This window comes from Marmota flaviventris, chromosome 1 (assembly GCF_047511675.1).
Source record: "Marmota flaviventris isolate mMarFla1 chromosome 1, mMarFla1.hap1, whole genome shotgun sequence".
NCBI classification, from domain to species: Eukaryota; Metazoa; Chordata; class Mammalia; order Rodentia; family Sciuridae; genus Marmota; species Marmota flaviventris.
The window spans coordinates 3,126,038-3,143,518 of NC_092498.1; the positions used below are offsets into that span (position 1 = coordinate 3,126,038).

At 56.3% G+C, this 17,481-nt stretch overlaps 1 long non-coding RNA gene across 7 annotated transcripts in view; it reads left to right on the forward strand.

The window, feature by feature from the left end:
- LOC139705342 (uncharacterized) overlaps positions 1 to 14,417 on the forward strand; it is a 28,153-nt gene extending 13,736 nt beyond the window's left edge. For 3 of the 7 annotated variants that reach the window (XR_011707212.1, XR_011707210.1, XR_011707213.1), the window contains exons 3-4: positions 9,186 to 9,322; positions 10,251 to 14,416. This is a non-coding gene — a long non-coding RNA (uncharacterized lncRNA). Of the gene's footprint in view, positions 1 to 9,185; positions 9,323 to 10,250 lie in introns of all 7 variants that reach the window. The other 4 variants (XR_011707218.1, XR_011707217.1, XR_011707216.1 and 1 more) reach the window with 4 other exon arrangements.
- Positions 14,418 to 17,481: the final 3,064 nt, after the last annotated feature.

The window sequence follows — 17,481 nt, forward strand, 5'->3', positions numbered from 1 at the left end:
AATCAATAGATAACTCAGGGGCTTTTGTGCTGCCAGTTCTGCCTGGAGCTGCCCCTGCCAGCCTGCTTTGCTCTGTTTTCTCTTGAATTGCTAATTGAAGCTGCAATTCTCCTGTATCACTTAACTTTAACCCTATTTTGTATTGTCACCCCTCCTCTGTGAAGAAGGCTCTGGGGAGCCACGCCCGGCCTCCATCACTGCTATAGCCTGCAGATGTGTGCTGCAGATGGGCAGCTGTAGTGGACAGGCTGCCCTGTCTGTTGGGGACCCATGCTGTGCCCTTGTTCCCAGTGCTCACTGGATGCTTATTAAACACAGCAGTGGGCGTGATACAGCACGGTCCACTCCCCACTCACTGGTCTTTCCAGAGAACCCTGACCAGGGCTCTGAAAGTCAGCTTTCTGTCCACACCACCCTTGGCTTTATGAATTAATGTGCTTTCTTAAAGCCAATTACCAAGATGGCTTTTAAGTTTAAAGAGCACTTTAAGTCTCTGAAGCCTAGTAAAGCTCTTTCAAGTCACATGAAAAAGGTCCACACTTCTGAGGGGACACCTGGCCAGCTGCAGCCTTGGGTTAAAAGGAGGAGGAGGGAATTTGAGGGGCTGGGCCAGCCCGTCAAGGTGGGGAGGGGCAAGTCCAGGCAGCGGCTCAGACCTGGGCAACCGGGTCACAGGGCCTCTTCAGGGTTGGATGTGTGGACAGCAAGCAAGTCCAGAGGGCAGAGACCAGTCCAGTTTTTTTTTTTTTTTTTTAATTTGCGGCAAAATACACATCATGTAAAATTTACCATCTTGTCCCCCTTTTGGTGGGTAGTTAAGTATATGCACAGGGTGCTGAAAGTATGTCTAGAACTTCATTTTCAAACTGAACTCTGTCCTCAATATACTAATTCCCCATCTCCCCCTCCCTCCCACTCCTGCTACTACCATTCTCTATAATTTGAATTGAATGTACCACCTCATGTCCTCAGGGGTGTCTTGCAAGACCCAGTGGATGCCCAGAACCTCGACTGCCAACCTTACATATATTGTGCTTCTTTGGATACATACATACCTATGATAAACTTTCATCTTTTTTACCTAAAGGAGGTACTGGTACTATCGATTCTCTGTGGCATACCTAAATTGCTGTATCAGGACTCCTGCACTTTGGGGTCATTACTAAGTAGGATAAGGGTCACTTGAACACAGCATTATGATACTGCCACTCAATCTGATAACTGAGACAGCTGCTAAGTGTTTACCAAGTGGGTAGGGTACGCACCATGGATGCACGGGTGAAAGGGATGATTCACGTCCTGGATGGCTTGAGTTGGGCAGCCTGCCATGCTGTGCAGAAGAGGTGGGCACAATGTAAAACATGAATTGTGCATTTCTGGGGTTTTTCGTTTCATGTTTGTGGCCTGTAGTTGACTGTAGGTAACTGAGGTTGTAGGAAGTGAAACTGCAGATAAGGGGACTGCAGTAGGTACCTTAAAGGTGGAATCACACGAGATGTGACCTTCAGTGGCTGGCTGGCTGGTATCACTGAGCTGGTCCTCAGGGCTCATTTCCGTGGTCCTGTCTGTCTGGATCTCCTCCTCACTAGGGTTGTTGTCGGGTGGACTGCCTTTTGTCTACCCACTCACCTGTCTCTGGACCCTTGCTCAGGGCTGGAGGGCCACAGCTTCACAGAGAGGCAGCTCTGGGGGGGCACAATTTAGAACTGGTGGCTTCCGCGCCAGAGAAGTGAGGTGCCACTCAGCCTCTCCACTGAGGCGACGCCTGTGTTGACGCACAGCCATGGTGCTGCCGTCGCTGGAGGACAGAAGTGACACCAGGGACTCTGGGGGTCTCGTCCCCTTCAGCGAGTCCCAGTGGGAGTCTGGTATTCCCACACACCAGCTGTGTCGTGCTGAATGGCCACTCCCTCACCCACTGAGGGGCTGACAGTGACCGCCCTGCCCAACTCCGAGCTGGTGAGAGAATGGGCACTCGGATCTTAGGTGCTTTCGTTTCAAGTTTTCATAGAGAGACGCCAGGAAAGACTGAGGAGCTGAATGGCGGCCGATGGAAGGAAATTCTGAGCAACAGCCGCTGATGGATCTTGTCCCGACTGCCCTGGTACTTCCTGTACCCCCCTCCCACCTGATCTATCCTTCTCCTCAGTATCGGCTGAGAGGAGGAAAAAGGCGAGATGTGTTTATTAGAATCACCTGTGACTACAACTGAACACAGCATAAAAAGATCAGAAGATGGCCTCTCACAGTCAGGAAGCCCGGAAGCACCCCATCCACGGTGACACACCCCTGCATCAGGGACTAGGCTCCTTTTCAGCCGTGTTTAGCCATGCTTGACTTCCGTTGCCAAGGCTACTTCATGTTCCAAAAGAGCTGCAGAGCACCACTCATTCGGTTCCTGTCCTAGCCAGTAAAGAGGAAGGAAGAACAAGAAAATTAGCGCTTCTTCCCTTTAGGAACTCCTGGAAAGTGCGAAGGCCAACTCTGCTTTCATCCTGTCCTGAACTTGGACGTGGCCACAATGGGCTGCATGAGAAATGAACTTGGTGCCCCGTGGAATGCTAAAACTCCTGTCTTTCCTCCTGAGGGGGACAGGAAGAAGGGGCATTAGAGACCAGTCGCTCAGAGAGACAGGAGGAATTGCATCTAAAAATGGTAAAAATGACTCAAGAAGCTGTTGCTTCAAATTCTCTTTGTAAATAGGGTAGCAATAACAAGGAGAGCCGTGAACTTTGACCCTTAAGAACTAGCAGGTCACGGCAACTCACGCACCAGGAAGTAATCCCAGGCAGGGAGTGGGGGATGGTCCTGGTTCCGGTCTTGGAGTCTCTCTGCAGGCGACTGTGAGCCCCCGGTGATGTGCAGGCAGGAGTCGAGTTCTCACCCACTGGCCAGTGCCATCCCTCCAGAGGCGTGCTGAAGAAGGTCTCCTGCAAGTGTGTTCTGCAGCAGGGTGACCTTCCAGCTCCACCTGTGGACATCAGCCCCAGCATGCTGCTGTCCCAGCTGAATCCTTAGTCACAGCGCTTCTGCTCTTCAGCGAGTCCATTGTAACAAGTGCCTCGAAGCCTGCTGAAAGTGTACATCGCCATGTCCTCTTCTAGCAGTAGCAATCAACGCCTCTGGCCGGGGCTGAAGGCTGCCTGGGAGGGGCAGGTGACAAAGGGAAGCCTGGCAGAGCAGGGCTGGCAGGCCGATCCCCACATAGGGGCCTCGCTGCCAGACTCAGTGTCCTCCCATGAGGGTGCGCTGGCCATGCAGCCCCCATCAGGGATGCCGTGAGAAGTGAATGGGTGACGGCTGTGAAAGCGCTCTGACGTGGCGAGGCCGTTCCTGCGTTGGCATGAGATAGAGCAACAGCACGACATTCCTACGTTGTCCTGCCGTAGAGCATCAGCACGAGGCGACAGCACGCCCATCACCCTGCCTTACTGTGGCTCCATGTGCACGAGATCAAAGCATTACCCACTTTCCAAAGGTGGACAAGCGTGTGTGTCAATCAACATGTTAGTAAAAAGGCAGTTCGGGCGAGAGCGCGTTTTCTGTGACTGTCATTCGGGTGCCTCTGACTGGAGCTGTGCTTTGTCAACTTAGGTTTTCTCTGGGATCTGGTGGTTTACTCCCAGGACCAAGCAGGCTGCCCAGGCGTGCAGCAGGGCTGCGTGGTTGTGCTGCCGGCTCTTCTCCCATGGGTACGAGGCTGAGCAGCCAGTGAAGACGGGGCCCATTCCTGGGCCGGGCCGATGACAGGCTGCGAGGTCACCAAGGCTCACCAGATCTCTGGCCTTCCTGGCCTTGTTAATGTTTGGGGCATTCCTTCTGATGACCGCAGCTCAGCACCACCTGGAGTCCACCCTGACGGGCTTGCTCATCACAGGGCCCCAGCGGAGCAGCTGTTTTGTAAACTTGGTTTCGGGCTGGGTCCCCGGCCAGAAACCTGCTCTGCCAGCCTGCCGAGCTGCCCTCCTGCCAACCTGCCGGTTCTCAGTCATAGCAAGTACATCCTTGTAATTGGCTGGCGACTCAGATCCCAGGCACAGTGACATCCTTGCGGGAGCTTCTGCCCCGGTGCAGTGGCAGTGGGTCTGCCCCAGGCAGGGGGAAGAAGCCCCAGGAGGAAGAAGGAAGGAAGCATTTCTCCTTTTCCTTTGGTGAGGAGCCAGGGACACATGGGGTTGGCTGGCGAAAAGGTTCTAGGAGGAAATACCTGTTAGAGCCCAGCAAGGTCCTGCTGGCAACGTCCCAGACAGCACTCTGGGTCTCACACTGGGTTATTTGTATGAGGCTGATCTCTTTGCACCGGACTGGACCCATTTCAGAACCTGCGGCAATTCAGGCCCAGTTGTCTGATGTGAGATCTATCAAGGAAATAAGCCAATCATCTCAACTGATGTGTTTCAATTCCTCTAAGGCCCATTCTGTTTAATTCCCAGTACTGCAATAAATAAATCCATAAATACACTTAAGAAGAACATTTCTATTGATTGAAAGTGAGATGTTTTAACTGATACAGGTGTTGGATACCGTGTGGCAAGACGTGAGACCCGTGGGCAGGGCCTGAGTCTGAGCTGGGCTCTGCCATCCCCGAGCCCCAAGCAGCTTACTCACCTGTCGGGTGGGAGGAGCAGTTGCTTCCAATCAGGTGTTGAGGCCTGAACCTCATAAAAGGGCTCTGTGTGGGGTCTCTGGGGAGACCCTCCTCCAGGGTTCTTGGTGCAGACCTGGCAGGCTGCCGCTCATCTCTGCACTTGTGACACAAATTAAAACTGGAGAGAAGCAAACAGGCCTTCAGCAAGAAGCACTTGGATGATGTGTTGCCCGGGGTCACTGAGTCCACCAGGGACGCGGACAGTGGGCAGGCACGGGCACAGAGCAAACCTGGAGCCAGCCCACCACCTTCCCCTCCCTGCGCTCTGCCATGGCCCGCGGGGAGCGCCGGCTGCCTGAGCTTCTTTTGCCCTGGTAACAAACCACCCTGATTTCAAGGTCTCCAACAGCATCCTCAGTTACAGCTCTGCACTTCCCAAGCCCAGTATGGGCCAAGTGTCCGTGGAGCTAGTCCCTCTGGGGGCCCACAGTTTTCTCTACTTTTCCAGCTTCAAGGCAACTCCACTTCTGGCTTTATCTGGTCCCCCTGGATCCCCAGGGATGGTCTCCTGTCTTGTGGTCAGCCCATCGCAGCTGAACCCCACCTCTCTCACAGGTCCATCCCCGACTCTGCCCGAGTCCTCACTGCCTCCCTTCTGCTCGTAGAGGGTATTCTTGTGTTTTCACGGAAGATTCAGGCACACTTCCACGTCAGGAAAGTCCCCCTGTGGCATGATTTGTAATGACTGCGTGGTGTGACCTTGGGCGACCCTCAGAGCTTCTCCCAACCTCTGTGTGTAAGTAAGCAGACTCCATGATCATGTCTACTTTCCCCGTTAGGAAGCCAAAACCTGAGACAGGGAGAGGGCCACCGAGTGGGGTTCTGCCTTGTGCTGATCCACACACCCTCCAGGACCTCAGGCACAGCGCTGACACCGTCTGACACCGTGGGGACAGCCCCTGGGATGGGGTGCTAAGTGGGGAGAGTGGGCTTTCAACCGGGACTTGGGTGGACCTTGGCCAAATTCCTCATCTAAACAGGGAAGTGTCAGTGCTGGGTTTCCCTAGAAAAGGACAAGTGGCCCCACACAGGGAGCTTCTCGTGGCGCCAACCCAGGCAGCTGCCTGGCCCTGGACACACCCACGGGCTCCTCCCGTGTGGGAGGCCCCAGTACCAGCCTGGCAGAGGCCATGGCTCGGCTGTGTGGCCAGCCCAGACTCAGCCCTCCCTCTGTCGTCCCTGTCATGCGCCAGCCCTACCTGCAAGCCTCCCCAACCCTGATCCTGGGCCCGGGTGGGCGTGTGCGTAGGAAGCCCTGTGCCGCCTGGGTCCTCGGGTAGTTCAACCAGAACCCTGAGGCCCCTCTTGGTGGGTTCCCACGGGCCGACCCCACCCTGCTCCTCGGCGGTAAGCCCCCATTTGTCCATGCTGTGCTGGGACTTGGGACCGTCCTTTCCCACGACAAGGCCCCGCTGCAGTGGCCCTGTCCTGTCTCTGCTCCTGAATGGAGCCTCCGCACTGTGTTTTAGTGAGCACTATGAATGATCTTTTTTTTTAACAGATGGTCTCTTCTCTCCTCTTTTCCTGAGACAAGGCTCCCATGGCTATTCTGACTGAGCCTTCCTCCGCTAGTGCTGCTGTCTGTCCCTTACTCACACCCAAGTCCCCTGCACACATCCTCCCCCACCCCGAGACCTCTCTGGAACCCCCAGGCTCACCCATGTTCCCGAGCCCACGGGGGCTGCTAAATGGCAAGCTGCCCTAGTAGGTTGAAATCATCCCCTGGCTGCTCCAGGCTTGCTGTGCAGCACCCTCTCCAGGAGCACAGCGTGCAGGCAGCATCCCTGGTTCCAAGGGGGTGGCAGCCATGACTGTGCCCTGTGGGGTGCTCCCTTTCTGCACTCTGCAGCTATTTCAGTGACCTCTTACCATAGTATACATTGGTTCCTTTTAATGAATGATGAAGTTCCAGCACGTGATCTGTAATAACTAAACTACCAGCTCTGGTTAGGAGTGTCTCAGGCTTTGAAGCATGCCAATTAAAGTCTTGATAATGACCTGCAGGTCAGAGTCCAGCCCATCAGCAGATGGGGATGGCACCCCGTGGGCAGAGGTGGGATCTCTGCTGCCAAACTTGCCCGCTCCCTGCAAGCCTCAGTCTCCCCCTCTGCGATGCCCTCCTCTCCTTTCTCAGGCCCTGGTGAGGCTTCTGTCAGTCATCTTGCCAACAATGGCCATGCATGTCCCATGAGACAGTCTGCATCTACTGAAAGCAGACATCAAGACAGGGTGAAAGGTGACGGAACTTACCCCAGAACACCTGTGGACAGGAGGCCAGAGCTGGAGAAGACCGGGGAGCGTGAAGGGGGCGGGGGGCTGTGGCAGGGAGGTGCAGGAGCTGGGTCAGACCTGGTTGGGCCTTCCGGACCTGTGGTAGCTGTTAAGCTCTGATTACGACACTGGTCATGATCCTCACCACAAGAACTGACCCAGTCGCTGCGGGAGGGCTCTTTAATTGCTATAGTAGGTGCCGTTCCATCCCCGGCTGCTGGGGGTGAGGGTCTTCCCTCACCTCCAGAACTGGGCCTGCCTTGCTGTCCCCCCAGAGGCTGGCTGGGACAGACCCTGGGGAACCAGGCCTGTTGGGACAAAGAGGTGACTCCAAAACACAGTGGCCCACAGGTCAGGCTTCTGCAGCTGGAGGGGGTGAGGCTCAGTTTTGTGAGTCAGGCTTTGAAGGAAACCCAGATTTCTCCCCCTGGTGCCATCCACAGCAGGGCTGGCCCTGGCCCTGTCTCCACACAGTCCTGGCACGCCTCACGCTAAGACTTCCTGCTGCCCGTGCTGGGACGCTCTGGCTGCTCCTTCTCCCTGGGGCTCACCTTTGTCTAAGAGGAGCTGATTCCGCCACTCCCACAGCCCGGGAGGACAGACCTGCATGGAGAAGGGCCCTCTGGGCCCCAGGGCAGAGGCACAGCCTGCTGGTGCTGGGCAGCAGGAGGCCTGAGGGGCCCTTAGAGTCTGAGCAGACCCCTGGCCTGGCCCCATGTGTCTCTCTCCACTTCTCTTTTGCTCTCTGTGTCTCTGACAACCTGAAGCCACCCTGCCTTCAGTGATGTCCAGGTGCTTCCAGGCCTGCCCACGTGTCCCCTGGATCAGACAGCTGCTCTGCTGAGCCTGGATCCCAGCAGCCTCTGGGCCAGTGGCTGTCATGGCCCCTAGCCTCAAGGACTGCAGAGCCCCTCCCCAGGATGCCCTCTGTGGGAGCAGCCCTGCTCCTGAAATCCAGCCCCTTCCTCCTGCCCTGTTGCCTGACCTCCTGCTGTGCTGGTGCATGGTGGGGAGACCTCGGGATCCCCCACGGCCACTGAGTGGATGAGTGCATCCACGGGCTGTTGGGTGGGATCTTCAGTGAAGTGGCTTCTGGTGGAGGTGTGTGTGTGTGTGTGTGTGTGTGTGAGAGAGAGAGAGAGAGAGAGAGAGAGAGAGAGAGAGAGAACAAGCCAGGGAGAACACTGCACCACAGAGAGAGCGAGCACTCCATGCTGCTAATAATCGACTCCTTCTCAGCGCTTAGAGAGAAGAACCCCAATGTCCGGGAAGGGAATCTCCCAGGGTAACTCCAGGCACTAAAGCGGGGTTGAGAGGAAGCTTCACTCCAAGACCCACTCCTCCCTCCGCTTCTCCCCAGGCCTCAGCTACAGGCCGGCCTCCATCCTGGGCTGCCCCTGCCTAGCCAGGTGGTGGCCAGCTGCCCAGCAGAGCCGGGTCTCATCCCCAGGTGCGCTGTGGCCCGGGGCCCTGGGACACTGCCCTTTTTTGCCTCCTGCTGCTAAGCCCTGTAGCCTGTTGCTCCTCCCCTGAGCCAGGTCAAGATTGGTTTTGTAACCTATAAATATTGGCTGGTCCTTGGGTTTCAGAAATTTGAAAGAAAGAAAAGGAAGAAAGGAAGGAAGGGAGGAAGGGAGAATACTTAACACTTACTATTATTTTTTTCCAGGGCTGGGGATTGGTCACTGATGTACCACCGAGCCACATCCCCAGCCCTTTGTGTTTTTCTTGTTTTTTGGTACTGGGGATTAAACTTAGGGACACTCGACCACTGAGTCACATCCCCAGCCCTGTTGTATTTTATGTAGAGACAGGGTCTCACTGAGTTGCTTAGCGCCTCTCTGTTGCTGAGGCTGGCTTTGAACTCACGATCCTCCTGCCTCAGCCTCTGGATCCACTGGGATTACAGCACTTGGATCATACTTTTCCTTTTAAAAAGTCTATAACCAAATCCAGGTGGGCCACAGGGCCTGCTGGCACCTTGTTTGCTGCTCCCAAGCAGAAGGGCGTTATCTTTCTGAATCCAGGCAGAAGAGGGAGGAGACTAATGAGACATCGCAGAACCTTCTTGATAAATAGATTGTCAGAGCACAATGACACCGAATGGGAAGGGACCCTGTAGAACAGACCCAGGGTGCCCCCCCCCCGTCCCCTCCACTTGCGCTCTGCACCCCCCCACCAAGAGCCGCCGTCCAGAGCTGGAGCAGGGTCTCCTCCAGCGTCTTCTGGGTGATGTTTATTCATGGCCACGCTTCATTCCTTCCAGGCTCATTTCTGCAAACCCTTTCAGGGTCGTTAAGGAACATGGAGAAGGCGGTGAGGCCCTGAGCTTTGATCCTGCTGCTTAATTGCTTTCACTAATCACACCAAGATCAAGAGGATAAAAACAGCCCCCAGGGCCGGGTGAGCAGACCCCTTGATGCGGGTGTTGGAGGGCAGCGAGGACGGGGCTCTAACAGACTCCTGGCGGCAACCTGAAATCATCTAATTAAATAAACCAACCTTAACCGCGGGAGCTGGGCAAACGTCTCCACACAGGGAGCAGGAAGGCCCTGCCAAAGCTGACAAGCCGCTTCCCTAGGCACCTGGCCAGCAAAGCAACGAATCTCTCCTTTCTCCTCTCTCTTCCCTGGCCTCCCTCCCTGCTCTCTGTCCCCGTCTCTATCACCCCTCTGGGTCTCTTTCTGTCCCCTCCCGTTCCAGTGTCATTTCTTGAAAACAAACAAACAAAAATCTTTTGATTGACAAGTTTACGTTTTTGCCATCCCTTCTCATTGGGGAACGTTCTGGTAGCCAGTCCATCTTCTTTAAAACCTGACTTGAGACTCACCCCTGCAGGGCCAGGTGTAAGCTTGGCCTGTGGTCTGCACTACACTGCCCTGTCCCCAAAGGCCCTTGCTCAGCCTGGCCACCTGCCTCAAGAGCAGGCCCTGCCCAGTGTTCCCTGTTCTGATGGTGCCCTGGGCGGCTCTGGTCAGTCCACAATGGAGCTGCGAAGCTGTGGACCACTCTGCTCACAACTCTGTCCAGAGCCCTTGCAGGGAGGGCCTTCCAGAGCTGAGCTCCTTCCTGAACTCCCAGGACTCCCGTGTCCCCAGGGTCCAGCACTGGCTCCTGGGAGCTGAGGTGGGAGGGTGCAGTGAACTCCAGGGGCAAGGTGCCGGCGGCACTGGGGAAGAGCAGCGCTGCCCCAGGGACAGTGCGTGTTCTGGATGACGCCATTCGAGGTCTGTTTTTAGCTCTGCTGTGGTGGGGATGGTGCTGGTCTGTGACCTCGCGGGTTTATTCTGCTGTTTTTGATGGATTCTACAAAACAACATTTCCCAAACAGCTTTAGGTTCAACAGTTGAGTTCGACAAGCCTTGACTAAGTACTGGCCACGGGAGGTGAGATGGGAGCGAGGTGACAACAAGTGGGTGACGATGCCTCCAGGGTACTTCCGGCACGGTGGGGACACAGACCAGCTGCTCCACAAAGACCCACCTGTTACCAGTGTCTGTCACAGCTTCTTGAGACACAGACTAACTGTGCTTTGAACAACAACACCATCACACCGAAACAAAATACCAAACCCACAAACCAACCCCACCACAACAGACAAACCCAATGCTTTGAACTCAGAATCGCTAGCCAGGCCCTTAACCCAGAGGAGAAAAACCCAAATCAGTCTTGAACTTGACTCGTGCCACCCATGAGTGGCAGCAGTCCTGCGTCACCTCAGGGTGTCTGAGCCTCCTCAGGGGAGTGAGGAGAGCGTTCTGTGCTGTTGGGAGCCAGGCTTCTCGCTGCGGGGAAGGCGGAGACCTGTCCGCCTTCCCACACAGGAGAGCATTCTCTTGTTTATGATGTCGCTCTACAGTGTCCGTCTCCCCTGCACAGGGATCTCTGACTACCTGGTTCACGGTGCGGGCAGGGGCCGGCAGGCGTGTGAACACGTGTACTGATACGGGGTGACAGTGGACGCGTGGCTCAGGGCCAGGACATGGAGAGGACCTGACGCCAAGACTGGAAGCCTTGGGACTGCAGCCTGCAGGAGGACAAGCTTCGCTCGGTCAAGGCTGACCTGGGTCTGGCCTCTGGGCCTGGGTAGGGGCTGTGACGGGAGGTTACGAGTGTCAGGAGCCCAACTCACAGTCTTCTAGGGGACAAGGAGGAGCTGTCGGGGCCTCTTCAGTTCTGGGTGTGGTGCTCACTGGCAGCTGGGATGGGGCTAGATGGAGGTCACAGATGCCACCTCTACTGGCCTTGCAAAGCCACATCACCAGACCTGCTGGATTCAAGGCTGGACCGGCTCCTGACAGAGGAGCTGCTCTGTCCTTGTTTTGCAATGGGCAGGACTGGGAGGCCTGAGCCACTCTTGCCACCTCCTCCCTGGGCAGCACAGCAGGGGTCTGGGCGGTGGTCATGGCTCCCCCAGGCTGGCCCTCTCCTCTCTCCAGGGCCTCCTCCTCCTCAGCCTCCCTCAGGAAGGAACCTACCTGGCTTCCAGAACTGGTCTGGCGGCTATTTCCAGGCCTAGGGCTGCCTCACACGTGGTGTGACACGGAAGTGGGGTGATTCTAAGTTCCCTGCACAAGCCCTGCCCACCTCCAGAGGCGCCCCCTCCCTTAGCAGGTCAGCAGCACCCTGCATGCTCCACCCAGCCCTCAAGCCACCGCTGTCTGAGCAGGCTGCAGCTTCCTCATTCCCAGGAGCTGAGGAGCCAGGCCCTGGGGCCTCTGGGCTGTGTGAGCCAGCTCTGAGGGCAGCAGCTCCTGCCGGCGGACAGACATGGACCGTCTGTCCCGGCAGGCACCAGGGGAGGCGGGGGAGGGCCTGGGGCCTCAGCTGGGCTCCAGCTCAGCTCACAGCTGGGTCACGAGCACTGCTGGCCCGGTCCGTGGCCTCTCCGCAAAGGGAGGTTCAGCCCAGTCACCTGTTGGGGTGGTGAGCAGCAGAAGGCCAGATCCGGAGAAGAGGCGGGTGTGGGAGGGGCGGGGCAGGCACGATGGCCCTGTCCTCGACAGCAGGGGAACTGGGGCCTGGCTCGCACACCCCACTGTCCCAAACACTTAGCGTTACCCCGCCTCTGTGCTCAGCTGAGGGCTCAGCCCGGAGTCCCCCTGGAGTGCCTTGGAGGTCTGGCTCTGAGGAGGCTGGGCAGCCCAGGCACATTCGGAGAAAGCCCTGCTGCCCATCTGTGATGCAGGGGCCCTGAGGACACGTGGCCTCAGGTGGATGACAGGAGGAAGGTAAGGTGACTTGTTAATGGAAGAGTGAATGTTCACATGCGTTACTTAGAGAGCGTGGAAGGAAGCGAACCCACCTTCAGCATGGCCATGAGCGAGGGCCGCTGCTCACAGGCTGCGGTTCCCCTCTGATTGCCTTCCTCCAGGGCGTGCAGCTGGGAAACGGGGTTAGACCGCGTGCACTCCCATCATCTGTGTGTGTCTGGTTGAGTGCTGTTCCGCTGTTGACGTGGCTGAGCCGGTCGCAGCACACATCAGTATGTGGGAACTGATTCATGTATTCAGCCATGACTCTGCATCCTTCCTGGGGTTTGTGTGACCAACTCTAAGTGAGTTGGGGCGTGGGCGTGGGGGCGGTGACCCTGGGGCTCAGATGTGAGCAGGCAAGTTCTTGGGGAACGGGGACGCCGCTCTGAATTGGACTGAGGAAACCCCAGAATGGGTCAGCTAGTAAAGGCTAGAGGAAGTCAAACCTGGAAATCACAGCTCGTTCGACACTTCAACTACTGCAGAAGCCATTCACGAGAGTTTAGCTGGTGGGTTTGTGAAAAGCTGTGAGAGGTAGGGAGATTTTTACAAGATGTGTAAAATCTTGCTTAAATTTCAAAGCTAAAACATAAAAAGGTGTGTCTTCCCTTACCGTGATTGTGGTCTGGGGTCTCCACTGGGCCTGGAAGTGGAACGGCAGTCCCCAGAGGTCAGTGGCAGGCAAACCTTGGGGTGAGGGGTGCTCACTAGTGGAAGGCTGGGGGCTCTTTAAGGTGCCAGGATGTCCCCCTCTTGAGCCACGTGGTGGTCACGGGAGAAGGACTTGCCAAGTCGTGCAGTTAAGACCACGGGGCTTTGTGCACCTGAGGCCTCCATGAAGAATCTCAAAGCAAAGTGTGTGGAGAGAGGGGTGGTCTTGGGGTAAAATGCCCTGGTGTTTATGATTTTCCATCTTTCATGGGTGTCTGCCCCACACTGAAAAACAGCAGTAAGAAAAGTCGCACTTTGGGATCTTTCCAAAGTCACGTCCAACAACTTACTTCCATAGAAACAATAAGCTGCTCTCCTCCCGTGCTCCTCCTCCCGAGGCTGCCTTGCTTGATTGATCGTGTGGTTGCAGTGTGTTTCGGGGATCACACCACAAACGCTTGGGAAGCCTTAGACACACGCCACCCCTCCCGCACCCAGCAAGCCCCACAGGGAGCCAGAGCGTCCTGGAAGCTGGTGGCCAAGAGAGGTCAACTCCAGATTGAGGACGCTGGGGGAAAACCTGCCCTCGCTGCCTTGACGAGGCTCACCCCTGGTCCTGCTCCGCTCCCCTGCGCCTTCGCGCTGTGCACAGGTCCAGGACTGAGCTGTGAGGGGCCTCGGCAGAGTCGCTATTCTACCTGTTTATTCGTCTGTGATGCGGGAGCGTGGGCACTGCCCTTCCCGCAGTGACCGCACTAGCGTTGGTAATGAGGCAGGAGAGCAAATGCCGACACTCTGGTTCCACCCGGGCGGGCTGTGTGCACCTGGTGAAATGTCACACCCAACGCCGTGACAGTACACTAACAGGTTACTGGAGAGGAGGAGGGGAGGGAGGGAGGAGAGACCTGTCCAGTGGCACCTGGCCCCTGGGCCCAGCATCAGGGCCCGGCGGCTCTGTGGAGGGAGCTGGCCTGATGCAGGGAGGGGGTCTGGTGCCACCTCCTGCTTCCACCACAGCCTCAGGCCATGGCCTTGTTGGAACCCGTGTTGGGCCCACACTGCAGCAAGACAAAGAGGAGAAGGAGGATCCAAGAAGGACGGAAAGACTGGGAAGAAAACGGGGGCCTTTGGGGCCCAGAGTGGGCGTTCTCCACTGGTCTGCCTCAGCGCCACCCTTCACTTTCCTAAAGAAGGACGGGCACCAAAGGTGCTCTAGTACATGCCAGGGTACTCTGGAGACTACAGAGGAGACACACCCAGGTGAAGGGTGACCCAAGCCCCAGGAGAGAATGACCTTGGAGACCAGGCCCTGGCAGAGGTGATTAAGGCCCAATTAAGTCATTAGGGTGGTCAGAGAAATGCAAATCAAAACCACCCTAAGATACCATCTCACTCCAGTTAGATTGGCAGCCATTATGAAGTCAAACAACAACAAGTGCTGGCGAGGATGTGGGGAAAAGGGTACACTTGTACATTGCTGGTGGGACTGCAAATTGGTGCAGCCAATTTGGAAAGCAGTATGGAGATTCCTTGGAAAGCTGGGAATGGAGCCACCATTTGACCCAGCTATTCCCCTTCTCGGTCTATTCCCTAAAGACCTAAAAAGAGCATGCTACAGGGACACTGCTACATCGATGTTCATAGCAGCACAATTCACAATAGCTAGACTGTGGAACCAACCTAGATGCCCTTCAATGGATGAATGGATAAAAAAATGTGGCATTTATACACAATGGAGTATTACTCTGCATTAAAAAATGACAAAATCATAGAATTTACAGGGAAATGGATGGCATTAGAGCAGATTATGCTAAGTGAAGCTAGCCAATCCCTAAAAAACAAATGCCAAATGTCTTCTTTGATATAAGGAGAGTAACTAAGAACAGAGTAGGGTCGAAGAGCATGAGAAGAAGATTAACATTAAACAGGGATGAGAGGTGGGAGGGAAAGGGAGAGAGAAGGGAAAAAGCATGGAAACGGAAGGAGACCCTCAGAGTTATACAAAAGTACATACAAGAGGAAGTGAGGGGAAGGGGAAAAATAATACAAGGGGGACAAATGAATGTCAGTAGAGGGGGCAGAGAGAGAAGAGGGGAGGGGAGGGGAGGGGAGGGGGGATAGTAGAGGATAGGAAAGGCAGCAGAATACAACAGACACTAGTATGGCAATATGTAAATCAATGGATGTGTAACTGATGTGATTCTGCAATCTGTATATGGGGTAAAAATGGGAGCTCATAACCCACTTGAATCAAATTGTGAAATATGATATATCAAGTACTATGTAATGTTTTGAACAGCCAACAATAAAAAATTAAAAAGAAAAAAAAAAAAAGTCATTAGGGTGGGCCCTAATTCTATCCACTGGTGTCCTCTGAAGATGCCACGAGAAGACAAGACACCAGGAGAGACACAACACAGCCGTCCTCAGGGAGCAGAGGGCCTGGGGCAGACCCTGCTCAGTCTGGGGACCTCCCAGAGGACTCCCGGATGTCAGCCTTGGGGCTGGGAGAAGACGGACTTGTGCTATGAGATCTGTTCAGTGAGCGGTCCTAGCAAACCAACAGAGCCCGCCATCAAAAAGCAGGTGGCAGGGGCTGGGGACGTGGCTCAAGCGGTGGTAGCGCGTAGAGCACTTGCCTGGCATGCGTGCGGCCCGGGTTCGATCCTCAGCACCACATACCAACCAAGATGTTGTGTCCGCCGAGAACTAAAAAATAGATATTAAAAAAATTCTCTCTCTCTCTCTTAAAAAAGAAAAAAAAAAAAAGCAGACGGCAGATACTGCGTGCAGCACCATCTGGGAGACACGGGAGGAAGTGCCCAGGGTGCCCAGGGTGAAGCTGGGGAGCCACGTATGTTTTGGACTCAGGCCCCTCAAGACGGGAGCTCTGAAGGTGCCCAGATGGGTGGGTGTGAAGATGAGGTGGGACCGGAAAGGGCTGGTCAGGGCACACACTAGAGTCCTCCCCTCCTGCTACTTCTCCCTCCTGTGGACCAGGGTGGTGGGCAGGTGCCCTGGGGCCTCGGGAGACCCTCTCCAAGAACTAGAACCTCCAGGGGCCCCTGTGGCTTCCTCAGGGTGGGATTCAGCAGGTCCGGGGGCCTGGGGGTGCCGTGCCCCGAGTTCCGGGTGGACGACCCCAGCCAGGCCATGGGAGAGGGCGCTGCAGCACGATGAGCCCGAGGAGCCCCACCCCCTCTGCCAGGCGGCAGTTTCCTCCCTGCCCTGTCTCCCCGGGCAGAGCACAAGCATGGCAAGGGCAAGGGGTGGTGGAAGGCCGAGACTAGCCCGCGTCTGATGCCCTTCTGCCTCCTCTGGGACCCGCGGCAGGTGGGTCTTTGGCCTGTGTCTAGTCGCCCAGGCCCCCTGGGAAAGTGGTTGTCCCCCCACTTTGTGTGGGACGGAGGCTCGGGATGGGACCTCAGAAGGAGAGCTGCTTGCATAAGCAGGATGTCATCCTGAGAGACGAACAGGTCAAGCTCCTTAGGTGACCTGCCACCAGAAAGCCAAAGAGCCGAAGTGCAAGGTCAGGTTAGCAGCCCCCGCTTCTCCCCTGGGCCCCGGGAGGTGGAGCTGGGGATGGCGCTCGGGTGCACAGTTGGGAGGAGTGGGTCCTGGTCGGTGGCTCTCAGTCCTGACTTCCTTTCCGGGGCTTCCTTTCCGGGAGCAACGCCGCTTTATGTCCAGGGTGCTCTCTTCTCTTGTGCTGGGCAGCCTCCTTCAGGGACACTTGGGTGTTTGTTGAGGGCAAGTGGCACGCTCCCTGGGTGTCTCTGCAGATGCCATGATCGCCTGCAGGCGGGTGTGGCCAGATGGGATGTGGGGGAGGGGCCCTTTTGGTTTTGTTCTTGTTTTACTGTAACTGAATCAATTGTTAGTCAGTATATGTTTTTAATTTGACATGTAAACACAACATTGGGGGGAGTGAAGCCTCTCGGCCCCGTGGCCACCCCCAGGCAGGCAGGAGGAGCAGTTCACTGGCCGCCCCGCTGTCCCCCCTCCTCCTCCTCCTCCTCCTCCTTCCCTCCCCCTCCTCCTCCTACTTCCCTCCCCCTCCTCCTCCCCTCCCCCTCCTCCTCCCCTCCCCCTCCTCCTCCTCTCCCCCTCCTCTTCCTCTTCCTCCTCCTTCCCTCCTCCTCCTCCTCCTCCTCCTTCTCTTCCCCTCCTCCTCCTCCTTCTCTTCCCCTCCTCCTCCTCCTCCTCTTCCTCCTTCCCCCTCTTCCTCCTCCTCCTCTTCCTCCTCCTCCTCCTCCCCTCCTCCTCCACTTCCTCCTCCTCTTCCTCCTTCCCTCCCCCTCCTCCTCCTCCTTCCCTCCCCCTCCTCCTCCTCCTTCCCTCCCCCTCCTCCTCCTCCTTCTCTTCCCCTCCTCCTTCTCCTCCTCCTCTTCCTCCTTCCCCCCTCTTCCTTCTCCTCCTCCCCTCCTCCTCCTCCTCCTCCTCCTCCTCTTCCTCCTCCTCCTCCTTCTCCTCCTCCTCCTCCTCCTCCTCCTCCCCTCCTCCTCCTCCTCCTCCCCTCCTCCTCCTCTTCCTCCTCCTCCTCCTCCTCCTCTTCCTCCTCCTCCTCCCCCTTCTCCTCCTCCCCTCCTCCTCCTCCTCCTCCTCCTCCTCTTCCTCATCCTCCTCCTCTTCCTCTTCCTCCTCCTCCTCCTCCTC